The following is a 23,225-nucleotide window of genomic DNA, read 5'->3' as shown; positions in this document are numbered from 1 at the left end:
GAACGCACACACCAACAGGTCAAGAACAGCTTCTTCCCTGCTGTTATTAGACTGATGAATGGACCTCTCTAACTTCAAGTAATGTTGATCTTGCTTTGCGCATCTTCTGTGCAGTTGTAATCTTTTATCTTTGCACCGTTTAAGCACTGTATGTGGTGCTTGTTTGCTACTGGACTGCTTGCAAAATAAAGCTTTTCACTGTACTTAAGCACATGTGACTACAATAAATCAAATTAAATCAAATAAAAGATTAGACAATTTATTAATAATATAGTAGCTTTATCAAGGCAAAGTTAAATCACATGGCCATCTAATTAACATCTATGATGTAAACCCAATCACCTTAATTCTAACTAGCCACTCATACAAAGACAGATAGACAGACACAGCTATAGAATAAATTAAAACAAAGAAATAAGATGTAACTGGCTAATTCAGTCAAATAGACATCATGTTCCATAAAATTTCAGGTATACGGGATTGTATCTTGCTTGGTTTCTGAAGAAGCTGATACACTGAAGCAATTAGATTCAGTAGGCTTTGAAGAATATTCACTTAACAATCATAACTGAGATGCTATACTCCACTATTTCAAAAAGTTTGATAATGAGAGGACAACCAAGGACAATCAAACTCCACCCTGTAACTATGAATAGCCACAATACTTTTGATTCAAGCACAGTCCAAAAGCTAGTTCAAACTCTCGTTTCTCCTTGTAGGGCAGGCTATCTCCCTACGAGGCCTCTGCTACCATTCAAACAACTGCTATCCTTTTGAGCATAATGTTTCTCTAGAGTCGATGTGTCTGTATACCTTGAACAGAACTAATATTGCAATTAACGTTCATGCCTGGCCTCATAAGCTTGTTCCCTTTCGTTTTGAAGCAAGCCGATACTCATATTCCAAAGGTCACTTTTAACTTTTAGGGTGGCTCAGTGGCTAGCACTGCTGCCTCACAGTACCCGGGTCCCAGGTTCAATTCCAGCCTCGGGTGACTTTCTGTGTGGAGTTTGCACATTCTCCACATGTCTGCATGTGTTTCCTCCGGGTGCTCCAGTTTTCTCCCACATTCTAAAGATATGCAGTCAGGTGAATTGGCCATCATTAAATTGCCCATAGTGTTCAGGGATGTGTAAGTTAGTTGCATTGGTCAGGGATAATTGTAGAGGAACGGGTCTGGGTGGGTAAGCCTTCAGATAGTCAGTGTGGACTTGTTGGGCCAAAAGGCCTATTTCTATGAATAAAGAACTTAGAGTAAAAATAAAGAAACTAAAAAAGAATTGTTCTTACCAATTTCCACCATAAACTCCAGTTCCTGTATGTCTCTGGTCAAAGAGCACTTGAAATGTCAGTGATGCCACTATGGGCTTCATATCCAAAATTACTCAAGCGCAGAGAAAACTGGACAACATGCAGAGAGATTAACTTTACACAGTATCCATCATGTGCATAAATCTAGAGCATGGAAAGGGATCAGTACTATCTGATGCACTTCTTGCTAACCTATACACATAATTGTGTTGAATAGTATATTTTGGGAAGACAGCATTGCTAATTCTCACCATCAAGTATGATTCTTATTAATCACTGAACAAGAGTTGTTCCACTGAACTTCTGTCCAATTGTGTTCTCTTTTTATTAAAAGTTGGGTGCTTGAAGAATCCTCAATGGAATTTATTAAACTGATGCATCGACCACAAGGTTATTTAATAAAGGGCCCTGTTTTATTGGTTCATTCCTTCAGGAGACTTGGATGGTGGTTGAGTAGCTGTAGTTGATTATCCCTCCTCTCAGTAATAGTAAACAGTTCATTGGTGGGAGATATTTGTTTTATCACGTTGGTTGACCATTGTATTCAGATTTGGAGTACAAGTTAATGTATTCCTATGAAAATAGACTGGCCACTGTCAGAAATTGGCCATTTACTGAGAACTGTTGGTGTACACCTGAAAATGTAAGTGGAATGTTTGAATGTACATTGTGGGAGTTAGAGCTGGTTGTGTGTGGGTATATGGATAGACTAATTACACTGCTTTGTATTCCTGTGGAAGGAAGAGTTTAAAATACCCTGTACTCAGGGACCCTACTTCTCAACACAAAACGATGACTGTTGCAAAAGTTTGTTATGGAGTAATGGGGTTTTGGAAGCTCAGCTAAATCTTCCTCTGAATAAGTGCTGGCTGGCTGAGCATCATGTTCTCCAAATAATGGGAGGCTAATGATTTTGTATATAACTGCTATTAAATGTTTCTGGGTTTGTTGTTTGTTTTAAAATGAGTTGGAGCTCTGAGTTACCACTGTTGATGTTCTTTTATGTAATAATGAGTCACGTAATACACATTTGGCTACTGAATGCAGTTAGCTTTGGCTAGTTCACTATTAAGTGGAATGATAATTCAGCAACCTGAGAATAAATTACAAAATGAAGAGATGAAATTTCTGGACTCATTGGAATAAGAATATCATTGGCTTAGTGTTTGTATTTTATTGATTCTACCCCTTGACTGCTCTGATCTTTGTCGGTTTCTGCTTTTTCGTTGCTGTTACCATTTCATAGTCCCTATCTTATCTGCTTGCTACTTGGTAAAGGGGGAGTAACACCAATGAAAAAAGTAGGACTCTCCTAGCTTTACCCCTTATAATTCCGGACTGTAATACCTCCCATGTGGGTATATCTTTTTGTTCATTATTCAAGAGAGACTTCTGTAGTTTCTGCAATTCATATTTGACTAACGAGGTCTGCAATTTCCTAATATTGTCTGAAATCCAAGACAACAATTTCTGAGTGAAGACGTTACATTCAACCCATCTTCATAAAAAAGTCTTTAGGTCCCTGTGCTTCTCTCTTTCTGAGAAGTGGAACCAATTGTTATGGACCAGGCCAGACCCCCTCAAAATATTTTAAGTTAGCCTAGACCCTAATGTTTTCTTATTTTAAAAGCTGATATGAAATGGGTGTTCCCAGTAAGATGCAGCTGGGAAAGATACTTGGCCTAAAACCAAACAGAATTTATTTAAACACAATAGTTGAAACACCAACAGAAGAAAATGCAGTGTAGAATAACATAGAATGTTACAGCGCAGCATAGGCCCTTCACCCATCGATGTTGTGCTGACCTGTGAAACCAATCTGAAGCTCATCTAACCTACACAATTCCATTTTCAGTCATATGTCTATCCAATGACCATTTAAATGCCCTTAAAGTTGGTGAGTCTACTACAATTGCAGGTCCCTACTACTCTGAGTAAAGAAATTATCTCTAATATCTGTCCTATATCTATCAGCCCTCAATTTAAAGCTATGCCCCCTCGTGCTAGCCATCACCATCTGAGGAAAAAGGTTCTCACTGTTCATTTGATCTAACCCTCTGATATCTTAGATGTCTCAATTAAGTCACCTCTCAATCTCCTCCTCTTCAACAAAAACAGTCTCAAGTCCCTCAGCCTTTCCTCGTAAGACCTTCCCTCCATACCAGGCAACATCTCAGTAAATCTCCTCTGAACCCTTTCCAAAGCTTCCACATCCTTCCTATAATGTGGTGACCAGAGCCGTAAACAATACTCCAAGTGTGGCCGCACCAGAGTGTTGTACAGCTGCAGCATGATCTCATGATTCTGAAACTCAATCCCTCTACTAATAAAAGCTAACACACTTGTATGACTTCTTTCCAACCCTATCAACCTGGGTGGCAACTTTCAGGGATGCTTGGAGATGGACACCGAGATCCCTTGCTCATCTACACTACCAAGTATCTTACCATTAGCCCAGTAATCTGTATTCCTGTTGCTCCTTACAAAGTGAATCACCTCACACTTTTCTAGATTAAACTCCATTTGCCACCTGTCAGCCCAGTTCTTATCCATGTCCTTCTGTAACCGACAACATCCTTCTGCACTGTCCACAACTCCATCAATTTAGTGTCATCCATAAATTTACTAACCCATCCTTATACACCTTCATTCAGGTCATTAATAAAAATGAGAAACAGCAGTGGCCTCAAAACAGATCTTTTCAGTACCTTACTAGTAACTGAACTCCAGGATGAACATTTCCCACCAACAACCACTCTCTGACTTCTTTCAGCGAGCCAACTTCTGATCCAAACGGTAAATCACCCTCATAACTTAATGTAACTGCTAGAAAACTTAACAGACCTGATATAGTAATGATTACTAATTAATTGTTCCAATACAGTAACATCCCATAACACACACCTTGGCAAAAAGGTAAATATAAATACAGTTTATTGCAGGCAGGAGGGGACAAATTATTGGGAGATTTCAGGAGAAAGTCAGAGGTATTCTTTACTGAAGTTTACAACTTCCCTGGACACTCTCATCTGGACTGTCACAGCTAAACCAAAGTGGGAAAAAAGCTGAACTGTGAGAACTGGCTACTCCCCTTCTATTGTTTGCTTTGCTTACTTAACTGTATTGCTTTCTGAGCCATTTGTGATATCAAAATTTTCAATTCAGTCACCTTGCTCTAGTAAAGTAATTTGAATTGTGCTGAATTTGAACACGGTAGACTGGTTAGCAAGGTTAGATCACATGGAATAGTGAGAGAACTAGCTATTTGGGTACAGAACTGGCTTGATGGTGGTGAAGGGTTGCTTTTCAAACCGGAGGCCTGTGACCAATGGTGTGCCACAAGGATTGGTGCTGATTCTACTGCTTTCTATCTTTGGACATAAAAGATTTGGATATGAACATAAGAGGCATGGTTAGCAAATTTGCAGATGAGACCAAAATTGGTGATGTAATGGACAGCGAAGAAAGTTGCCTCCAAGTACAACAGGATCTTGATCAGTTGATTGAGGAATGGCAGATAGAGTTTAATTTAGATATATGTGAGGTGCTGCATTTTGGAAAAGTAAAGCAGGGCAGGACTTGTACACTTAATGATGAGGTCCTGGGGAATGTTGTTGAACAAAGAGACCTTGGAGTGCAAGTTCATAGTTCCTTGGAAGTGGAGTTGCAAGTAGATAGGATAGTGAAGAAGACATTTGGTATGCTTGCCTTTATTGTGCATTGAGTATAAGAGTTGGTAGGTTATGTTGTGGCTGTACAGAACATTGATTAGGCCGCTATTGTATCATTCTGATCTCCCTGCTATAAGAAGTGTGTTGTGAAACTTGAAAGGGTTCAGAAAAGATTTACAGGATGCTGTAAACGATCATTTCGTTTAACATTTTAGTCTCCATTTTTAAATATAAATATATAATTGTTATTGAACCTGTTGCATTGGAATCTCAATTTAAACTATGTAAGCACTTATTGCAATTTGTCAGATTTTTTAAAATCATGGGACCCAGGCTATTGTAGCTGTTGGTGTTTTAAATGTTATCAAGTTTACTCTATTCCTACTCTCCTCCTCCACCTTTTATATTTCTTTCTGATCATTTTACCAAGTTTTTTTTTGGTAAAACTTACCATTCAGTTTTACTTTAAAATCAATACTGCACCAGGGTTGTGGACACAGATTCAATAGTAATTTTTCTCAAGTAATTAAACATGAATCCACATTTATTTTCTCTAGCAATGGAGAGAGGAACTAAGTTGACTTTGAGTATTTTCTCTCAAACAGCGTGTGTAGGGCTGAATATTGTCATTTGGAACAGTCCATTCTGTAAGTCAACTTTTAAACAGTTCAGTATTTTTAAGGAAAAGGGGAGATGACTAAAGTAAATTCAGATTATTTAAATTGAGGATTTACCACGGTCTAGATTGTCTTGATGTCAAAGATTGTCAAAGAATGTGGTGCTGGGAAAGCACAGTTGGTCAGGCAGCATCCAAGGAGCAGGACAGTCGATGTTTCTGGCATAAGCCCTTCATCAGGAATGCCTGAAGTGTTAACTCTCCTGTTCCTCAGCTGCTGCCTTGCTTCTCCAGCACCACACCTTTCGACTCTGATCTCCAGCATCTGCGGTCCTCGCTTTCTCCTATTCTCTTGATGCAGTAAAGGACATTGTATTTGCTGCCATTAAACTAAATAAAATTGTTACTTCTGACATCTGCAAACATAGCTAGAACTGAACAGTCAGGGATTGTAATTTAAAAGTAAATGTTTTTTTTAAAAATGCACCTTGTGTTTTTCTTCATTTTCCAAATCAATTATCAATGAAAAACTCCTCAGGCCCAAGGAAATTAATTCTGTATTTTGTACAGTATTATATTAACTTTCTCCTTTTTTCTGTATCTTCGATATACTTTTAATCTTCTTTTTTAAGCTACCTTAATTCTTCATGTCACAATCTTTCTTTTGTTTTCTACAAAAATAAAATTGGTTTATAATTAAACTTATAGAAAAGAAATAATTGCAACAATGTTATTGTCCTAGCATTCCAGAACCCAGACTGATGATCTGCAGACAAGAACTCAATCCTGCTAAGAAACTTCAATTCAATTAAACTGTGTTTTTTAAAAAAAAAAACTACTCTGATCATGAAAAATGTTTATTAAAAAGCCATCAGGTTCATTAATGTTCAGGGAGGGGACGGTAAGTGAATAAAAATCTGGCCCCAAAACCTGATGTGACATCCATGTGACTCCTGACTCAGAAATATAATTACCACTCAACTGTTCAGTGAAATGTTCTAATAATTTCCAATAGCATCTGATATGCCTATTATGATGGCAATCAATAGTCAGTCATTCAGCATGGAAACAGACCCTTTTGTCCATGATGCATATAATCTCAAACTAACCTAGTCCCACCTGCCTGCTCCTAGCTCATCCCTTGAAACGTTTCCTAATCATATGCTTATCCAATTATCTTTTAAATATTATAATTGTACCCACATTATAATTGAAACTACATTTCACATTTGAACTACTATGTTTTTTAAAAGAAATGTCTCATGTCTTTTTTTAAATCTCTCACCTCACCTTAAAAATGTGCTCTCTAGTCATGAAATCCATCATTCTAGGGAAAAGACAATTATCATTAACTCTATCTATACCCTCATTATTTCATAAACTTCTGTAAGTACTTACCTTTCCATGAATGATGCTTGTTACGTCCTTGTTTCTGTCTTGAGAAATCAACATGATTATCTGCTGAGTCAGTCTATTTGTTTGACTTTATTAAGAGATTGCTTGTAGTTAGCTTGAGAATGAAATGAATGATGGGAGGAGAGGGAGGGAAGCCCAGTCTATGAAGTTCACAAGACTTTGTGGTCAGCAGCATGTTATTGATGATGATGATGATTCACTGTTTCTGTCCAGATGGCCAAGACTTGATTCCTACACTGCCCAACTGAATGAATCTGATGTCACCACTTGCTTTTTCTGTCTGAAGGAGTTGGAAAGCTGGGAACTTGAAGATGAAGCCTGGTATATGGGAGGAGGAGGGTGGGATGTTTCAAATATTAAGTCTATTGGAATGAATTTTGAAGTTGTGTGGAGCTGTTTATAATGCTGGTTAACTTGGAAACTTGTGTGCAGTGTTAAAAGTAATAGAATTTGTGTAGCATGAGGGAACTATTTGGCCAGTTATGTTATTCTGGTGCTACACCTCTGCTGTTTCTCAATATGAATGACATGATGAGGACAACAATAAGACAATGAGAAATAGGAACATGAGAAGGCCAGCCTTCTAAACTTCAGCGAGTAGGGGCCCAATCTGTTTCACCATTGCTATCAATCCCTCATATTAGGGATCATACTTGTGATATGTGGCTGTCAGGGAAACACTTGATATTGTTCTAAATGAGTTGTAACATTGCTCATGGTCTGTCATGGAATAAAGGGGCAGTAGTAACACTGATTTTACAATAGTTGAGTGACAGAAAGAATGAAGCAAGACAATATAAAAGAAAAGATGTGCATCAGACAGACTTCGTTCTACATTCATGAACCATTGAAAATGATGGAACAGATTGAGAGAACATTCAGCAAACTCGAAAATCTTTGCTAAACTTGTACCAAATCGTGGTGGATATCAATGGGACTATTATCTTGTTCTGAATGCCATACTTGGGAAGGATGTGATGGGTTTAGATATTACAAAAAAACCTCAGTGAAACAGTTACGCAAATAGAATGAAGAAGGTGGACCTTTTCTCTTAGAGAAAAGGTTAAAATGAAATTTGATGGAGTTATTCAAAATTGAGGGGGCCAAGACAGCATAGTGTCCATTGCTCCCTTAGGTGGGAAGGCTCAAGGACTTGAGGTAAACTAGATTACTTCCAAATTGGTTAAAAATCACACAACACCAGGTTATAGTCCAACAAATTTAATTGGAAGACTACCACCTGATGAAGGAGTGACGCTCCGAAAGCTAGTGTGCTTCCAATTAAACCTGTTGGACTATAACCTGGTGTTGTGTGATTTTTAACTTTGTACACCCCAGTCCAACATCAGCATCTCCAAATCATTCCAAACTGGTGAAATACAAACAATGAACTTTGATGCTGGAGAAATAAAAACAGAACATGCCATGGATATTCCAATCTGGCAGATCTGTGAAGAGAGAAACACAGTTAATGTTTTGAGGCTGATTATAGTTCTGAAGAACAGTCACATGGACACAATATGAACTTTTTCTCTTTCCATGGATGCTGCCAAACCTCCTGAGTTTCTGTACCACTTTGTTTTTAATTCAGATCTCTCCAGCATCCACGTGACTTTGCTTTTATTTGGGTGTTTAATTCACCACCATTTCTGTTTCCACGCATGTCCATTTTGAACAAAAACAGAAATGGCTGGATTTAGCTCAGCAGACCTGGCAGCATCTGTGGAGACAAATCAGAGATAATGTCTCTGGTTGACAACCCACAGTTCTTTTGGTTTCTATGTCTATCTTGAAATTCTGTTTTATTTTCTATGGGATTGCCATTTGTACCTTTTAGTTTATTAGCCTTCATTTGCTTTCTATTTCCTCCTGGTGTTTATTTTTACAACCATATCTTAAAACCATAAGACGTAGAAGCAGTAATTAGGCCATTGAGCCTATCAAATCTGCTCTGCTATTCAATCATGGCTGATAAGTTTCTCAACCCCAATCTCCCACTTCCTTCCCGTAATCCTTGATCCCCTTGATAATCAAGAACCTATCTATCTTCATCTTAAACTTATTCATTGACCTGGCCTCCACAGCCTTCTGTGGCAGTGAACTCCATAGAAGTTCTCCTTATCTCCATTCTAAAAGGTTTTCCCATTACTCTAAGTGCCCTCAGGTTCTATTCTCCCCGAACAATGGAAATGTCTTCCACACTGTCCAGGCCATTCAATATTCCATAAGTTTCTATTAGAACTCCCTCACCCTTCTAAATTCCATTGAGTATAGACCTAGATTTCTTATACTTTCTTCACGTGAGGCGTTTCATTCCTGGAACCATTCTTGTAAGCTCCTGTGAACACACTCCAGGACCAGTACATCCTTCCTGAGATATGGGGCCCAAACTGCACATACTCCTCCAAACATGTTCTGACAAGGACCTTTTAGAGCACCAGAAGTGCATCCCTGCTTTTATGATTAGATTAGATTCCCTACAGTGTGAAAACAGACTCTTCGGCCCAACAAGTACACACAAACCTTCCAAAGAGCAACCCAGCCCAGACCCATTCCCGTACATTTGCCCGTGACTAATGCACCTAACACTACAGGCAATTTAGCATGGCCAATTCACCTGACATGCACATCTTTGGACTGTGGGAGGAAACCGGAGTACCCGGAGGAAACCCACACAGACACAGGGAGAATATTCTAGACCTCTCAAAATAAAAACCCTCATTGCATTTGCCTTCCTAACTACTGACTCAACCTACACCTTTACCTTGAGAGAATCCTGAACTAGAACTCTCAAGTCTCTTTGCACTTAGACTTATGAATTTTCTCCCCATTTAGAAAATAGTCAATGCCTCTATTCTTCCTACCAAAGTGCATGACCTAACACTTTTCCATGTTGTACTCCATCTGCCACTTCTTTGCTTACTCTCCTTACTTGTCCAAATTCTTCATGTGGGCTCCTTGCTGCCTCAACATTACGTGTCCCTCTACCTATTTTTGTATTGTCTGCAAAGTTAGACGGAATGCCATAAATTCCTTCATCTAGGTCGTTATTGTATCAAGTGAAAAGTTGGAGTTCCAACACTGACTCTTGCAGAGCACCACTTATCACTGGCTGTCATCCTGAGAAAGAACCTTTTATCCTCAATCTCTGCTTTCTGTCATAGCCAAGCTTATATCCATATAAGCACCTTACCTCCAACACCATGGGCCCTTATCTTACTCAGCACCTTGTAAAAGGCTTTCTTGATGTCCAAATAGATAATATCCATTTGGTCTCCTTGGTCTAATCTGCTTATTACTACTTCAAAGAATTCTAGCAAGTTTATCAGGCATAACCTCCCCTCAAAACCAGGCTGACTTTGCCCTATTTTACCATACACTTCCAAGTCTTCAGAAATCTCATCCTTCACAATGGATTCCAGGATTTCATCCACGACCGAGGGTAGGCTAATTTGTAATCTGTAATTTTCCATTTTTTGCCTAACTTCCTTTTTAAACAGGGGTGTCACGTTAGCGATTTTCTAGTCCTGTAGGACCCTTCCTGACTCTAGCAATTCCTGAAAGCTCACCACTAATGCCTCCAATAACTCTTCAGCTATCTCCCTTAGAACTCTGGGGTGTAGTCCATCTGGTCCAGGTTATTTATCCACCTTTCAGGCCATTCAGTTTTTCTAGCACTTTCTCCTTGGTGATGACCATCATAGTCAACTGTACCCCCTCACTCTCAAACTTTTGGATATTATTCGTGTCTTCTACCATGAAATAATTATTCAGTTCCTCAGAAATTTCCCTATTCCTCACTACTGTCTCTCCAGTGTCATTTTCCAGTAGCCCAATGTCCGCTCTTGCCTCTCTTTTGCCCTTATATATCAAAAGAAATTCTTACAATGTTCCTTTATATTACTGACTAGCTTACCTTCCTATTTAATCCTTTTTTTTGTTGCCCTCCGTTGGTCTGTGTAAGCTTCCCAATCTTCTGGTTTCCCACTGCCCTTTGCCACATTATATGCGTTCTCTTTTGCTTTTAAGCGCAACCTGACTTCCCTAGTCAGCTGTGGTTGCCTTATCCTCCCTGTACCATCCTTCATTTTCATCAGGATGAATCTCTGCTGTGTCTTGAGAATTACTGCCAAAAATTCCTGCCATTGCTGTTCTACTGTCTTTCCTGCAATGCTCTCCCAGTCGATTCTACCTAGCTCCTCCCTCATAGAACATAGAACATAGAAAATACAGCGCAGTACAGGCCCTTCGGCCCTCGATGTTGCGCCGACCAAAGCCTACCTAACCTACACTAGCCCAATAACCTCCATATGCTTATCCAATGCCCACTTAAATGACCATAAAGAAGGAGAGTCCACCACTGCTACTGGCAGGGCATTCCATGAACTCACAACCCGCTGAGTAAAGAATCTACCCCTAACATCTGTCCTATACCTACCACCCCTTAATTTAAAGCTGTGTCCCCTAGTAACAGCTGACTCCATTAGCGGAAAAAGGTTTTCACTGTCAACCCTATCTAAACCCCTAATCATCTTGTACACCTCTATCAAATCTCCCCTAAACCTTCTTTTCTCCAATGAGAACAGCCCCAAGTGCCTCAGCCTTTCCTCATACGATCTTCCTACTTTGCCAGGCAACATCCTGGTAAACCTCCTCTGCACTCGTTCCAATGCCTCCACGTCCTTCCTATAGTATGGTGACCAAAACTGCACATAATACTCCAGGTGAGGCCGCACCAGAGTCTTATACAACTGCAACATGACCTCAGGACTCCGGAACTCAATTCCTCTACCAATAAAGCCCAGTACACCATATGCCTTCTTCACAGCACTATTTATCTGGGTGGCAACTTTCAGAGATCTGTGTACATGGACACCAAGATCCCTCTGCTCATCCACACTACCAAGTAGCCTACCATTAGCCCAGTAATCCATCTTATTGTTACTCCTACCAAAGTGAATGACTTCACATTTAGCTACATTGAACTCCATTTGCCACCTTTCTGCCCAGCTCTGCAACTTATCTATATCCCGCTGCAACCTGCCACATCCTTCTTCGCTGTCCACAACTCCACCGACTTTCGTGTCATGTTTCTGTTGTTGCCTTTATTCAACTCTGATTCTATCTTCTCCCTCTCAAATTACAAAGTAAATTCAATCATATTATGATGATTACCTCCTAAGGGTTCCTTCACCTTAAGCTCCCTTATCAATTCTGTCTCATTGCACAACATTAAATCCAGTATTGCCTGTTCCCCAGTGGGCTTCTGAACAAGCTGTTCCAAAAACCTTTCTCATAAACATTCCACAAATTCCTTTCCTTTGAACCACTGCCAACCTGATTTTCAAGGAACACCTGCATATTGAAATCACCCATTGCCTTTGCCTTTCTGACACATTTTTTCTATCTTTTAGTGTATCTAGCACCCTAGCTCTTGACTACTGTTTGGAGCCTGTACATAACTCCAACTATAGTTGCAGTTCCTCAACTTTAGCCACACAGATTCTACATCATCTGTCCCTACGTTATTTCTTACTAATAAGGTAACCCCACCTACCCCATCAGCCCACCTGCCTATCTTTTCGATAGGACGTTCAGCTCCCATTCCTGATCTCCTTGAAGACACGATTCTGTAATGCTCACCACACCATTCCTGTCTATTTCGATCTGTGCCACAAGCTCATTTACATCATTCGTTTCACTGTGTGCATTCAGATTTAACACCTTCAGTCCTATATGAACCCTCCCTCTTGTCATTGTCATTCATTTGTCCAGTGTGCTTGAAGTTTGATTGCTAACCCTTGCCAAACATTTTCTTTTGTGTCTGTTCTGGAGATTTTCATAACCTCTCCTGTGTTCTGCAACCCTACCACCTCCTTGAATTCGGGATTTCAAATTTCCCACATAACTACACCACACCTCCCCCACCCACTCCCACACCATCACACCCCCTGTCCCCCCCCCACCAACCAATTTAGTTTAAAGCTCTGTCTACAGCCCCAGTTATGTGCTTTGGTCCCAGCACTGTTCAGATGAAGACCATCCCATCAGAACAAGTCCATTCTTCCCCAGTACTTGTGTCAATGTCCCAAGAGTTCAAACCCATTTCTCCCAGACCAATCTTTAAGCCATCCATTTACTTTCTCAATCTTATTGATCCTGTGTCAATTAACGCATGGCTCAGGTAGTAATTCAGAGATTATTACTTTTTTTGGTTCTGCTTGTTAATTTGGCTTCTAGCTGTTCATAAGCTCTTAGTAGAACCACAGCCCTAGTTTTATTGATGTTGTTGGTACCTACATGGATCATGAGCACTGCACCTTTACCCTCTCACTCTAAGTTCATTTGCAGCCCAGATTAGATATCCCAAACCCAAGCAGCAGGCAGGCGCACAACCGTCAGGACTCTTGATCCTGGTCACAGTGAACAGTGACTTTGCCTCTACCTATGCTATCCTAAATTATAACAACATTTCTAATTTCTCCTCCCACTTGAATGGCTCCCTACTCCAAGGTGCTGCAGTTAGTCAGTTCATTCTCCCTGCAGTCCCCATTCCTGTCCACACAGGAAGCAAAACTCTCGAACCTGTTGGACAAGGATAGAGCTCCTGCAAATCTATCTCCTGGGTCCATCTACCTGCCTCACTCACAGCCACATCCTTCTGTCCCTGACCAATGGCCGAATTTGAGTTAGTTACTCTCAGGGGTGTGACTATTTCCTGTAACACAGCTTCCAAGTAACTCTCCCCCTCCCTGATGTGTTGGAATGTTTGATGTGTTGGCATGTTTGAGGCTCAGACTCCAGCTCATCAACTCTGAGGGCTGCACAAGAACGCAACCATCATGTGATAGAAGACCATATAGAAGACCATATTCTCCTCAGTTCTTCCAGCAACCAAAATTTACTATAGACATGAAAACTGGGAACCACAATGGGATTCACCAGCTTTCACATTATGCAGAAAGAATATATCGCCTGACCCTCCATCTTTATTTTATTTAATTGGCTTTGAATTAAAAAAAGCTTTTTATATCTCTGCACATTTTCCTAATCTGAATGCAAGCTGTAACCAGAAATTTAATAAGGTTCAATTTAACACAGATTCAAATTTACCAGATTTCCTATTTATCAATCAAATCACAAACCTGCTGTGATGTCACTTGTCAGTTTTCCCCTCAGAATCAAACTCTTACCCCTCAGAATCAAATCAGACTGACCTCTGCTTGCTCCCACTCAGTTCCGGTCTTGAAATGGAGAATCACAATCATGACTGGCACTAACTTAGCTAAAGAGTTCCAACTGACTTTAGCAGAGTCATTGGGGACATTTAAGCCACTGCTGGATATGCACATGGATAGCAATGAGTTGAGGGGTGCGGAGGTTAAGCTACTATATTTTACATTAGGATTAAAGCTTGGCACAACATCGTGAGCCAAAGGGCCTGTTCTGTGCTGTACCTTTCTATGTTCTATGTTCTGTGAATTTTCATACAGTCTTCTATGACATGATGGTTGCATTCTTGTGCAGCTCCTTGTTACAGCAAAATTCTATTTTAGAAACAATGCTTAAAGAGTTGGTGCTGTTAATTGTGTTATAGACAACACACACTTTAAAGATTCATACTGTAGAAATAGCATCCCCATTATAGTGAATATGCATTGACAAAACATACATTATAACAGAACGTCCTGTATTGTTAATCCAGACATGATTATAGATATCTTAGTGACACAGCACACCTTGGATAGCTGTTCTTGCTGCATCCTGAGGTCATGCCGGCTACTGCCATATGAACATTTTAGACACCTCTGCCTCATGCTTTCTCAGTTATTGTGGTGCCTAGTTTCATTGTATTTTTCTTATCTAATGTCTTAACAAAAAATATTTTCTCTTCATCAGCATCTTGTTTGTTTCAATCAAGTCAATTCTGAATTCCAGTGCTACAAGTCTAGTTTATCCAGCCATTCAGTCATAGGACAATCACTCATTGCAGCTATTTGCCTAGTGTACATTCTCTGAGCTGGTTCCCAACACATGTCCATTCTAAATTCTAATGGCCTTCCTGATTATTCATAACTGCGATTTACACATGAAGATGCACCCCCATTTTGATAATATTAAAGAATGCCAGTGTATTTCCAGGTCAGGATGGTGAGTGGTCTGGAGAGGGACTTGCAGGTTTTCCCATATATCTCCTGTCCTTGTCCTTCGAGGTGGAATTGGTTTTGGGCTTGGAAGGTGCTGCCTAAGGAGCATTAGTGAATTTCTGTAGTGTATCATGCAGATGGCAATGGGAATTTATAACCATGTCGCAGCCTCATTCATTACCTAGTGGTTTCAAGATGTTTGACAGTCAAATCATCAATTCATTTCTTAATGTGGAAACCTAAGTATTTATAAATCATTGCATAGAACTCATTGTATTTCTCATGCAATTTCTCAAAATGGTATAATACTGCCATTTTAAATTAATTCAACAGCTTGTTTTACAAGGACTCCAGTTAAAACTATTGAGTTGAGAAAGAACTTCTTTACCCAAAGGGTTGTAAATCTGTGGAATTCCTGGCCCAGTGAAATAGTTGAGGCTACCTCATTGAATGTTTTTCAAGCAAAGGTAGTTTCCTTTTTGAGAAGTAAAGGAATTAAATGTTATGGTGAGTGGGTGGGTAAGTGGAAATCCATGAAACGATCAGCCCTGATCTCCTTAAATGGTGGAGCAGGCTTGAGCCAGGTGGCCAACTCTTGCTCTTTGTTTTTATGTTGTTATGTTTTGGCAGGGTATAAAGAGCCCAAGGATAATTCAGAAAAAAATAAGTTAAGACCTTTCAAGATTTCTGCAATTGATCTTGAAAATATATACTGCTGCAGTGTTTGTGGTGGAGGGAGTGGATGTTTATTGATATGGTGCCAATCAAGTCAGTTGTTCTGGATGACGTCAAGCTTCTTGAGTGATGTTAAAGCTGCACTCATCCAGGCAAGTAGGGAATATTCTATCACAGTCCTGACTAGTGCCTTGTAGATGATGGAGATGCTTTTGGGGAGTCAAGAGTTTTTGGGAAAAATTTGCTACAGTTTTCTTAGCCTAAGACATAAGATTAATTGTCATTTAGAAAGTCATGGACTGGTCAGGGCTTTAAGGGCTTCACTGGTCAGTATGGCTTTAAGGGAAGGTCATGCCTAACAAATTTCATTGAATTCTTTTGAGGAAGTGACCAGGAGGATTGAGGTTAGTGCAATGAATATTCTCTACATGGGTTTTAGTAAGGCATTTGACAAAGTCCCACATGGCAAATGGTCAAAAAAGAAAAAGTCAGAGGAATACAGGGCATTGTCGAATTGGATCCAAAATTGGCTTAGTAACAATGAAAAGCTGTTTCAAGTGGTATTCTGCAGGCTTAGTTTTGTTTCCTGCTATTTGTTTTATCTGCTACTAATTTGGAGTTGAATGCGGGGAGCATAATTGCACATGACACATAAACTGGCCAAATGGTGGATGGTGTAGACAATAGCTGTGACTCCAAGATGATACAGATGGGTTGCATATTACAGTAATACTACTCCAAGATCAAACTAACCTACATGCCCTTCATTTTATTATCATCCATGTGCCTATCCCAAAGTCACTTAAATGTCCCTAATGTATCTGACTTCATGCACCCACCTACCTCTGACATAGAATCATAGAATCCCTACATTGTGGAAACAGGCCCATCCGTCCAACAATTCCACACTGATTCTCTGAAGAGAGAGACCCATTCTCCCACCCGATTATCCTATATTTAGCTAATGCACCTAACCTGCACATGCCTGAACACTATGGGCAAATTCACTTGACCTGCACATCTTTGGATTGTGGGAGGAAACCGGAGCACCCGGAGGAAACCCACACAGACACGGGGAGAGCATGCAAACTCCACATAAGCCGTCGCCCGAGGCTGGAATCGAACCCTGGTCAGTGCCACCTGCCGCCCCAAACCTTCCTCCACTCACCTTAAAATTATACCACCTTGTGACAGCCATTTCTGCCCTGGGGAAAAAGTCTCTGGCTATCCACTCTATCTACGCCTCTCATATACACCCCTATCAAGTTACCGCTCATCCTTCTTTACTCCATTGAGAAAAGCCCTTTCTCCCTCAATCTTTCTTCATACGACATGCTCTCCAGGCCAGGCAGCACCCTGGTAAATCTCCTCCACACACTTTCTAAAGCTTCCATATCCTTCCTATAATGAGGTAACCAGAACTGGACACAATATTCAAGTGTGGTTTAACCAGGTCTTTATAGAGCTGCAGCATGACCTCATGGCTCTTAAACTCAATCCCCCCCACTAATGAAAGCCAATACACCATATTCCTTCTTAACAGCCCCATCAACCAGGGTGGCAACTTTGAGGGATCTATGGATGTGGATGCCAAGATCTTCATACTGTTTCTTCATACTGCCAAGAACTCTGCCCATAACTCTGTAATCTGCATTCAAATTCGTGGAGTTAGTGGGGTGGGCAGGAAAGTAATAGATGGGGGCAAAAGTGAGGACTACAAAAGCTGGCGATTAGAGTTGAGAGTGTGGTGCAGGAGAAGCACAGCAGGTCAGGCAGCATCCGAGAAGCAGGAAAATCAATGTTTCTGGCAAAAGACCTTCATCATAATAACATAATAGATGGAGTTCAACCCTAAGTGTGAGGTAATGCATTTAGGGTGGTCAAACATTAAAAGGGAATATACCATAAAAAATACACTGAGAGGGGTTGATGAAGTGAAAGGGATGGCACGGTGGCTCAGTGGTTAGCACTGCTGCCTCACAGCCCTAGGGACCCGGGTTTGATTCCTGCCTTGGGCAACTGTCTGTGTGGAGTTTGCACATTCTCCCCGTGTCTGCATGGGTTTCCTCTGGGTGCTCCAGTTTCCTCTCACAATCCAAAGATGTGCAGGTCAGGTGAAATTGCCCATAGTGTTAGGTGCATTAGTCAGGGGTAGATATAGAGTAGGGGAATGGGTCTGGATGGGTTACTCTTCGAAGGGTCAGTATGGACTTGTTGGGCCGAATGACCTGTTTCCATACTGTAGGGAATCGAATCCAATCTTGGTATGCAAGTGCACAGGTCACTAAAGATAGCAATAAAAGTAGATAAGTTTATAAAGAAAGTATATGGAATACTGTACTGCAGCAGAGGTATAAAGTACTAGTGTAGGAATATGCTGATGAAACTGTATAAGATACTGGTCAGATCGCAACTGGAGTATTGTATGCAGTTCTGGTCACCATATTACAAGAAAACCACAATACATGCACCACATTGCTCTGGAGAGAGTGCAGAGAAGATTTAGAAGAATGTTGTGACAGGGCTTGTAGCTACTTGGAGAGACTGGAGGAGTTGGAGTTGTTTGTCTTGGAACAGAGGAGACGGAGTTGACATGACTGAGTTTTACAAAACTGAGGGGTAGAGAGAATAGACAGGAGGAACCTGTTATCCTTGGCGGCAAGATCAAAAGTGAAGGGTCATAGATTCAAGCTAGGTGGCAAAAAGGTTATGAGGGATGTGAGGAAAAGTGTTTTTTTATGCAAAGAGTGGTTGAGTGACTGGAATTTACTGCTTGGCTTAGTGGCGAATACAGAGACCCTAAACTCTTTCAAATCGTACCTAGCTCTGCACCTTAACCTTGCAGTTTACAACATTTATGGGTTGTTTACAGGAAGATGGGATTAGAAAGGATGTTTGGGTGGCTTTGGGAAGCATGGATAAGATGGACTGAATGTCCCCCTTTTGCAGTGTATCGTTTCTGTTTTCTACATTTCAACTAGTTAGAAATGATCTGAGTAAAACATATAACAGCAGGAACTGGAGATCTAAAACTAAAGCAGCAATTGCTGGCAGAAATCAGCAGGACTCCGAGAAGAAATGTAATTCTTTCAAATCTAGTGACTCAACATCAGAGCTGAGATTATTCTTTATTCATGAATTACTTGTTAATGAGATGAATTTGACCTTTTCTGTTCTTGGCATTTGAGGGTTGGCGCAGTTGGAGGAGAGATGTGATGCCAGCCATACTTACCAGTGTTTGCTACCTGTAACTAATTGCTGGAATGTGGTGTTTTAAGATTGTTTTCTGGCTGCAGACTATGAAGCGAAGTTGCTTATGTGTTGTCTTTGCACAGCCGATTCCCCATTTTGCCTTGCAAGTATGTGATATAGAGGCAGCATTAGTCAGCTGGCAATTGCCTCACTGCAGTTCCTTGGGCACAATGGGCAAGAAGCCCTTTTCACCTACAATTTAGATAACTCAAAAGTGTACCATCTACCAACATGGAAAATTTAGTTTAATGGATGATTTAGTATGGAGAAAGTGAGGACTGAAGATGAGATCAGAGTCGAAGAGTGTGGTGCTGGAAAAGTGTAGCCGGTTAGGCAGCATTTGAGGAGCAGGAAAACCAACGTATGGGCATAAGCCCTTCATCAAGAATGAGGCTTGTGGGCCAAGGGGACTGAGATAAATGGAAGCTGTGTGGGACTGGGAATGCGATAGGTAGATGAACCTGGGTGAAAGTGATAGGTCGGAGAGGAGTGTGGAGCAGATAGATGGGAAGGATGATAGACAGGTCAAGGGAGCAATGCCAAGTTGGAAGATTGGGACTGGGATAAGGTGGGGAGGGAAGATGAGGAAACTGGTGAAATTCACATTGATGCCATGCGTTTGGAGGGTCCCAAGGTGGAAGATGAGGCATTCTTCCTGTAGGTGTTGGGTGATTAGGGTTTGGTGATAGAGGATGCCCAGGATTTGCATGTCCTTGGAGTGGGAGGGGGAGTTGAAGCATTCAGCCACAGGGTGGTGGGTTGGTTAGCGCAGGTGTCCCAGAGATGTTCCCTGAAACAATCCACAAGGTGACATCTCCTCTCCCCAGTGTACAGGAGACCACATTGAGTGCAACAGATACAGTATATATAGTGTGTGGCAGTACAGGTAAATATCTATCAGATGTGGAAGGATCATTTGGGGCCTTGGACAGTGATTGGCCAGACTTTGTATATTACCAATGTGACTAGCTGAAAATTGGCTTTGGATGGAATGCAATGAAACAGTCATCAAGGTTATTGTGAACTGGGTTGGACTCAATGTTAGCACACATAGGATCTTTCTGGCATATCTTTGGAACATAGATAAGATGATTGTCTTGGTCTGAATTTTATCATCAAATCACAACTGTGACTGTTCTATTAACTAATCTTTGTTTTTTTTCTCCTCCCTTCAACCTGCCAACAGGTTAGAACATCAGAGTCATTCTCCAGCTTGTGCATTCCTCTTCAAGAGGTCTTCAGATTGGAAATGGAGCAGCTGAAGTTGTACATGATGATTTTTCCGTGTAATTTTACAGCAAGGGGAATGGAAAGTGGAAGGAGATCTGCTTGTTCTCTCATGCTCTCTCTCAGTTATGTTGTGTGTTTCTGAGAATTCTGAAAGGCATTTACTTAGAACAAATAACAACACAGCATAGGAACAGACTCTTTGGCCCTGCATGTCTGTGCTAACATGTTCAGCCCTTCCACACAAAGCCAGCTTCTCTTACAAGATCCATACCCTTCTATTCGACAAGGTTCCCCATGGGAGACTGATTAGAAAGGTTAGATCTCATGGAATACAGGGAGAACTCGCCATTTGGATACAGAACTGGCTCAAAGGTAGAAGACAGAGGATGGTGGTGGAGGCCTGTGACTATTGGAGTGCCACAAGGATCGGTGCTGGGTCCTCTACGTTTTGTCATTTACATTTGGATGCGAGCATAAGAGGTACAATTAGTAAGTTTGCAGATGACACCCAAATTGGAGGAGTAGTGGGCAGCAAAGAGGGTTACCTCAGATTACAACAGGATCTGGACCAGATAGGCCAATGGGCTGAGAAGTGGCAGATGAAGTTTAATTCAAATAAATGTGAGGTGCTGCATTTTGGGAAAGCAAATCTTAGCAGGACTTATACACTCAATGGTAAGGTCCTAGGGAGTGTTGCTGAATAAAGAGACCTTGGAGTGCAGGTTCATAGCTCCTTGAAAGTGGAATCGCAGGTAGATAGGATAGTGAAGAAGGTGTTTGGTATGCTTTGCTTTATTGGTCAGAGCATTGAGTACAGGAGTTGGGAGGTCATGTTGTGGCTGTACAGGACATTGGTTAGGCCACTGTTGGAATATTGCGTGCAATTCTGGTCTCCTTCCTATTGGAAAGATGTTGTGAAACTTGAAAGGGTTCAGAAAAGATTTACAAGGATGTTGCCAGGGTTGGAGGATCTGAGCTACAGGAAGAGGCTGAACGGGCTGGGGCTGTTTTCCCTGGAGCGTCGGAGGCTGAGGGCTGACCTTATAAAGGTTTACAAAATTATGAGGGGCATGGATAAGATAAATAGGCAAAGTCTTTTCCCTGGGGTTGGGGAGTCCAGAACTAGAGGGCATAGGTTTAGGATGAGAGGGGAAAGATATAAAAGAGACCTAAGGGGCAACCCTTTCACGCAGAGGGTGGTACGTGTATGGAATGAGCTGCCAGAGGATGTGGTGGAGGCTGGTACAATTGCAACATTTAAGAGGCATTTAGATGGGTATATGAAGAGGAAGGCTTTGGAGGGATATGGGCCGGGTGCTGGCAGGTGGGACTAGATTGGGTTGGGATATCTGGTCGGTATGGCTGGGTTGGACCGAAGGGTCTGTTTCCATGCTGTACATCTCTATGACTCTATGAGTCTATATTTGTCCAGTTGCTTCCTGAATGCAGCTGTGTCTGCTTCCACCATAACCTCTGGCAAAGCATTCCAGGCACTCAGCACTCTTTGTGTGGAAAAAAGTGCTTAACACATCTCTTAATACTCACACCCCTCACCTCCTCGCATCTTGAACTGGAGTCCCCTAGTAATTTACCCCTTCACCTTGGGGAAAAAGCCTCATACTTTCCACTCTATCTATGCCATTCACAATCATACCAATTTCTATCAGGTCACCATCAACCTCTTGTGCTCCAGTGAAAACAAACCCAGTCTATCCAACCTTTCTTCACAGCTAAAATTCCTCATATCAGGCAACACCATGTTAAACCTTTTCTGTATCCTCTCCAAAGCATCCACATCCTCTGGTGACCAAAAGTGGAGCTGGAAAAGCATAGGTGGTCAGGCAGTAGGAGAGTCAATGTTTCAAGCCTTCCAGCTCAGCTCAGCAGAACCTCAAACTGAGCTACAAATCTTCTCAAAACTTGGCACGTGCTCTTCATTAGGACACTGTAAAATTACCGTACATATGTAAATTTTATTTTTAAGTTAGAAAAGTAGAAACAGCGTGAATGGGTGGGGTCAAGCTCACTCAGACCAGGTTACTTTTAGTTTTAGCCTTCAGTGGTGATTGCTGGGATCTTGGAGCTGAATATGGAAACTTTTATTTCTCTCTCTGTTAGAGCTAAAAGCTAGGGTTCTCTTCCTGCTGCTTGAATCCTTTGCAAAGGGTATATTTATTGCATGCAATAGTTAAGTACTTAAATTTTCCCCAGCACTCATGTTGTGTATGCAGGTAAGGGACACAGTGAAAGACACAAGGTGTACAAATCTTTATTCAATTTCCACCACCAGGAAGAAAAGAAACACCCAAGTAGCCAGTGACAAGCAGTGCCCTTCACATCAAAGGGCAATGCTGCATGATCAAACAGTGAAGGGGAGGGCAGGTATTAATTCAAAATAGATTTGGAGGGGGAAATAATATACTCCACTCCTTACGGTGTCCACCTCTCCCTGAACAGCTCAAGGGTGTTGGTAGACATTGCATGCTCCTTCTCCAGAGACACCCGGGCTCTAACGTAACCACGGAAGAAGGGTAGGCAATCAGTCCTAATGATCCCCTCCATGCCCCGCTTCCTGGACCTGTTTATGGCTCGTTTGGCCAGGCCCAGGAGCAGACCCACAAGGAGGTCGTCAGACTTGCCCTCCACCTTCTGTACTGGGTTCTTGAAACAGTTATTTAGTAGTTAATACATATTATTTTGTTAAGCATTTCAATAGTTACAATTAAGCAAATTATTTTGTGTTTATTCTGTCTGTATTTTAACTATAGTGAATAAATATAGTGTGTTTTGTTTCAATCCTAGTAGTCTCGCCAATTAAATTGCATTCAGAACCTTTCTCTTAAATAATTCTAAAGATAAAAAAAAACCTGGGGTCTTGACCATCTTCTTAATATATTTTGAAGGGGT

The 23,225-nt window shown here is 41.1% G+C and overlaps 1 pseudogene; it reads left to right on the top strand.

Moving 5' to 3' along the window:
- The first annotated feature begins 1,876 nt into the window (after positions 1-1,876).
- Positions 1,877-15,798, top strand: LOC132829504 (baculoviral IAP repeat-containing protein 5.1-like; annotated as a pseudogene).
- Positions 15,799-23,225: the final 7,427 nt, after the last annotated feature.

This window comes from Hemiscyllium ocellatum, chromosome 29, assembly GCF_020745735.1.
Source record: "Hemiscyllium ocellatum isolate sHemOce1 chromosome 29, sHemOce1.pat.X.cur, whole genome shotgun sequence".
NCBI classification, from domain to species: domain Eukaryota; kingdom Metazoa; phylum Chordata; class Chondrichthyes; order Orectolobiformes; family Hemiscylliidae; genus Hemiscyllium; species Hemiscyllium ocellatum.
Note: the sequence above shows the minus strand (reverse complement) of the source record. Positions and strands in the feature narration are given on the sequence as shown.